Here is a 6,347-nt window from a genome sequence, read left to right on the forward strand (position 1 = left end):
CGCTGAAACCGAGGGACGGAGCCACTCACACGACGTACACATGGCCAAACTCGACCCATCCATCCCGCGCCCAGAACCCGTGACGCTGAGCCCCCCTGCCCACCACCGCTTTCAACTGCCCACAGCTCTTGACTCGGTGGAACCGGCCTATACACCGTGTGTCTCCACTTTGAGGTCATCCGACCTGGACCACGAACACCGAACAGACTGCTGCCCACCGCCTGCATGCATGCATGCGCCACTAGAGCCCCACGATCTGAGACAACGCTTAACCCCAACACTGCTTACGTCACCCATGCCTCATCCATACCCTGCCCAACTGCAACACATGCTCCCACCACCCAACAACAGTACCACCACCAGCCCTTTGACCGCGTGCATGACGCCACGCATGGATGGTACACTGCCTTCCAAGTCATATCGAGACGTACTACTCTCCTCCCCCCTGCATGCACCCTCACCCCACTCCGCTACTCCCATAAATACCGCATGCAACACACACCATCACACTCCACACCGCCTCTCTCACTCACCTATCCTCTCCAAACGACGCTGTTATCGCTGCCTAGCCCTGGATCACCAAGTCCAGCTCTGTAGGGATCCCATCAGGTGCGCTCGCTGCTGGTGCTTCGGCCACAAAGCCAGCCGGTGCTGAGCGGTTCGCCTCCTTCCGTTCTTTGCCCGCCTTCCGCAAACTCCACTCTTCAATCCAGCTTTCTCTCTTCAACACACCTCACTGCCGGCTTCTGCAATGGCCAACTCGCCTGCTCCTATCCCAGCCAACCTCGTCGCTGCCACCAACCTTTGGCCCCGTGCCGGAAACGGGCCAACGGCACCACTACTCGGCATCCCCGTCGCTCGCATCATCCCTTCCTCCGCCACAACAAACAACACCGCCCCTCCTACCACCGCTCCTCCACCGCTCTCCAACCCTGTAGACCATGAGGCGTTGCGCGCAAGCCTCAACGAGGCGCGTGCTGCAGCGGCTTTCGGCCCATCTCCTCCGAACGCTGGGGGCGCTCGCCATGCACGCCGTTTCGGCTTCCCCATCGAGCTCGCGCCTACCATCGTCGTGCCCCCCTGCCTAGTCAAAGACGTCAGCCATATCGCGTCCGCTCACCTCCACACTCCCATCCACAACCCGGCGACGCTCATCCACGACACGATTCTCGCGCACGCCGGCAACCCCAGCTTCAGCGTTGCTGGCTCTTGGCGTGGGGCGGGCTGCGTCACCTTCGAGTCCGCAAGCGTGCGTGACTACCTCGTCTCCCTTGGCTCCATCGACTTCCGCGGCAACCAGATATCCTTCGAGCCAGTTGAACTGGCGGACCGCACGTCACCTGTCTTCGACCAGCTCATCGAGGTCAAAGCCTCGGAGTTCCCGCATGAGCTTTGGCACGACGCTGGCATTAGGTGGGCTCTAAGCCACCTTGGTGACGTCTGCTCCGTCGACCACTACTGCGTCGAGGGCCGCGACTTCACGGCCGTCCGCGCCCTCATCATGGTAGACCGACGCAAGCGGCTTCCAGATTCCTTGCCCATCCAACTCCCCCATCAAACGACATCAAGGTCGTGAAGATCACCAGGCTGGCCACGGTCCTCGACCGGATGGGACCGCTGGCCCCGTCGCCGTTCTCCTCCGACTCCGACTCGGACTCGAGCGGACGCCCCGGTCGCCGCGGCCGCGGCGCCTTCAACGCCTCCAACGACGACATGCCTCGCGGCCCTCCATCGTCCCCAGCATTCAACACCACGACCACTCCTCCCAACCGTGGCGGCTACTCTGCCAACATGCCTCTCCACGTCTCGTCTGGAGACGACGGACCTGCTGTGCAGGGGCATCCCGTCATCACCATCTCATCCGACAGTGACTCAGCCCCACCATCGCAGATGGCGTCGCCTCCCGCGGTGTTCTCTGCCTCAACCGACATCGGCTCGTCCATCACGCCAGCCATCATCAGCCGCCCATTGTCGCGCCCCGTCACTGCTGTCGGTGGGATCATGCTGGCCCCGCCACCCTCCTCTCCGGACGGCCACAACAAGGACAGCCTCGACGATCTCCCTCCTCCCAATGCCGTGCAGCTGCGGTCGGGGTTCAGCCCGTACGACAGCTCCAACTCACCGGGCCTTGACATTGACGTCTCCAGCATTGCCTTTGCTGCTGGGGCGTCCTCCTCTGACCCTCACCTCCATGAGTCCGTGCTTCGCAAGCTGCGCCACAACGCCAAGCGCTCGGCGGACAAGTCCATGAGCCTTCGCCGAAGCTCTCGCCTGGCTGCCAAAGAGCCAAGGGTCTTCACTGACATGACCACTAAGGCCGTCCGCACCAGAGCTAAGCGCCTCACTTCCACAGACGTCGCGAAGGCGCTCCAAGACGCCATCCACGATGCACAACTCGACATCCCCGACGCACCGCCAGCCTCTGCAGCGGCCCTTGCGGAAATTGCCATACTATGCGGTGCAGATGAAGCGGCTGCTGTTTCCATCGCCCGTGCCGATGATATCATGGACGCCGGTGCTGCTGACATCGATCCATGATGTGCCCAATCAACCATGCAAGCCCATGCGGCGTCCCGACGGCAACCGGCCGTAGCAAGGGTCTACTTATCCCACCACACGTGTGCTCAGAGCAACTCCGTGTTTTGCTCCACCTATCCGCTAGTGTCTCGCATGTATCCCCTAGCTAGTTGTAATCTGTTCCATGAGTGTATGAGATCGCATGTATCCTCTCGCGATCTAGGTGCCCATTGTGTTTTTCCATGAGTAGTATCACTCTATCCATCTGCTTGTGGAATGTAAGAGGACTAGGCGATGAATCAAAATGTGATGATATCCTTTCTGAACTAATCAGTATCAACCCTCATTGTGCCCTCTTACAAGAGTCAAAATTAAACGACATTAACGACCAAAAATTCAACTCCTTCCTGCCACGATCTCTGGACCAAAGAATCTTCCTACCTGCGGACGGCTCGGGCGGCGGAATGATTTCCGCCTTTAACAAAAACTTTTTCTCTCTAATCTCCTACTCTTATCATCAGTACGCCACATCCATCAAAATCACGTCAGTCGCTCACCCCCTTCCCTTTGTCATCACAAACATCTATGCACCTTCACGTCGCAACCTCAAACAGGCCTTCCTAGACGAGCTCAAACTAATCAAGGAAGATGACCAAATTCCTTGGCTGATTGTAGGAGATTTCAACCTGGTACGTTTTTCCCATGAAAAAAATAATCGCAACTTCCGCCAACGGGAAGCTGATGCCTTCAACTCCACGATCAACGACCTAGCATTAATCGAACTACCCCTACTAGATAGATGCTTTACCTGGACCAATAAACGAGCTTCACCAACCCTAGAACGACTAGACCGTGCTTTTTTCAACCTGGCCTGGAATAATTGCTTCCCCAATACAACTCTGTCATCTCTACCACGGATCACATCTGATCACGTCCCACTAATTCTAAATATCCAAACAACTGTCCCAAAACCGCGCCACTTTAGATTTGAATCAGCTTGGACTCTTTCCACTGCTTGCCACAAAATAATACAAAAATGTTGGGCACCAAATCAACACGTGCCCCAACCACTATCCTCTGCTGCTGCCCTTGCAAAAATTCTAAAAACAACAAGATGCGCCCTCAAAAAATGGGCCTCCAAACGATCACCAGCACACCAGCGTGAGGTTGCTACAAAACAAATCATCAATCTCATTGATCTAAAAGAGGAGGCTCGACCCCTCTCCAACGCCGAAAAAATGTTGCGTTCGGTTGTCTCCGATACACTGCACTCAGCTATTGCCGAAAAAATGGCTTTTTGGAAACAACGAGGCAAAATACGTGCTGCAATTGATGGAGAGGAAAACACGCAGTACTTCCACGCTGCCGCGTCCCAGCGTCTGCGCAAGAATACTATAATGTCCCTACTAGCTGATGGGCATGAATTCCACTCTCACGCTCAAAAAGCGACCATACTAAAAGATCATTTCGCAGGAATTATCGGCTCCGCACCACTCACTTCCTGGTCATTCCAACTTCAAAATTACTATCCCCAAACGTTACCTCAACTCAGTTCACTTGACTCTCCTTTCACACTTCAAGAAATAAAAGATGCGTTCCTCCAAATGAACCCCCTCGCTAGCCCTGGACCTAATGGCTTCGGCCCGCTGTTCTATCAAAAATACTGGCACTTGGTCAAGGTTCCTATCAACTCCTTCATGACAGATTTCCAAAACCATACCGCTCAAACAAAATGCCTTAATAGAGCCCACCTCATACTACTACCCAAAAAAGAACATGCTAACACACCTGACGCCTACCGCCCGATCTCCCTCCAAAACTGCCCCATAAAAGCCGCCGCAAAAGTGCTCACAAACAGATTAAAACCAATGATCCCACTGCTTGTTCATGGCAACCAAACTAGTTTCATCCCTGGACGTAGCATAGCTGAAAATTTTATTTTCGCTACAGACCTCATAGGTGCCTGCCATACCAGAAAAGCCCCAACCATGGTCATTAAACTAGACTTTAGAAAAGCCTTCGACTCCCTCTCTTGGGACTCCCTTACATCCATTTTACGCTGCCGCGGTTTCCCGCCAAAATTCTCAGCCTGGGTCCATGATCTCCTATCAACCGGAAAAACTGCCGTTATGCTCAACGGGATCCCCGGAAACTGGATAAATTGCAAAAACGGGCTCAGACAGGGAGATCCTATTTCCCCTTACCTTTTCATCATCGTTGCTGATCTCCTACAACAGATGATCCAGAAAGACTGCGACCTCCTACACCTCAGTCACCCTCTATTCTCACATCTTCCGCCAAACGTTTTACAATATGCCGACGGCACCCTAATCATTGCCAAGGCATCCAATAACGCTGCTAAGCAATTAAAAAAGATCCTGCACGATTTCGCCATGGCAACCGGCCTCGCTATCAACTTCACAAAAACAACATTCGTACCCATGCACATCACCTCTGCCATGGCGGCCTCCATAGCCTCCACCCTGCAATGCCCAACCTCGACCTTCCCGCAGATCTACCTAGGCCTACCCCTAACACCCCCACGACTACCTTCAAACGCCTTCCTACCTATCATTGAACGCTGCCGCAAATTCTTGACAGGATGGCGTGCAAAAATTCTCTCAAAAGGGGATAGACTCATCCTGCTATCGGCTGTCCTCGACTCCATTTTGGTCTATTTTATGTCAGTCTTCTCAATCCCCAAAAGTGTTCTAAAAACCCTAGACTCTATTCGGCGAGCCTTTTTTTGGGCCGCAGAGGAAACCTGCACTGGTGCGCAATGCTTAGTTGCCTGGAAAAATGTGTGTAAACCAAAAAAGAATGGAGGTCTAGGTCTAAAAAACCTACATCAGCAGAACAACTGCCTACTTATGAAATTTGCTGTAAAAGCACTCTTACCGGAAAAAACACCTTGGTTGGACTGGATTGCCTTGCAACACCCAAATGCTCTCATTGCTCCACAAAATAGCCACTCCTTCATTTGCCGAACAATAAATCAACAACTGCCAGCACTCCATGCCATCTCTTTTGTACTCACAAACTCCGGCACTAATACCTATTTCTGGCTAGACGCTTGGCTACACTTCCGACCCCTTGCTAATTTATTCCCATGCCTCTACTCACACACCACTATACCACTCGCTCGTGTGGCTGCTGTTCTGAACCACGGTTTAGAAACAATCCTACGAAACCGCCTAACATCTAATGCTGCTACCGAGTTGTGCTCTTTGTTGTCTCTCCTGCAGGATTTCCAGCTGTCGACAGGACCGGATGAGCGCTACCTCAATGGTGTCTTGCGCTTCTCCACGAGGGCAGCATACGCGCTAACGATGGGCGACGACGACAACAATGACGTGCATGCCGTTGCCATATGGTCTACATGCGTTCCAAATCGCGTGAAGATCTTTGCATGGCTCCTGTTCCGTGATCGACTAAACTCCAAAAGCAACCTTCAACGCAAGCATATCGTCACCGACTCACTATGCCCACGCTGCGGGTACGATGGTGAAACCAGCTCACACATATTCCTTGATTGTCCGCTTGCACGGCGTTTTTGGCAACGGATAGGGCTCTCCCCTTCCAGTAACATCGACGACCTCTGGGACTGTCGTCTCCCTACACAGGTGGATGCGGTAATCTGGCACTCAGTCCTCCTCATTATTCTGTGGAAGATCTGGGATTCCAGAAATGCTATGACCTTCAAGCAGCAAAATCATCATAGTATCATCACCCTCAGGCGAATTGTTGATGACCTAATGCTATGGACGCACCGGATGAAGAAACCGGTGCACAAGCAGGCCGCCTCCTCATGGCGTTCCTATCTCTTATCA

The sequence above is a fragment of the Triticum dicoccoides genome, chromosome 1B (assembly GCF_002162155.2).
Source record: "Triticum dicoccoides isolate Atlit2015 ecotype Zavitan chromosome 1B, WEW_v2.0, whole genome shotgun sequence".
Classification (NCBI taxonomy): domain Eukaryota; kingdom Viridiplantae; phylum Streptophyta; class Magnoliopsida; order Poales; family Poaceae; genus Triticum; species Triticum dicoccoides.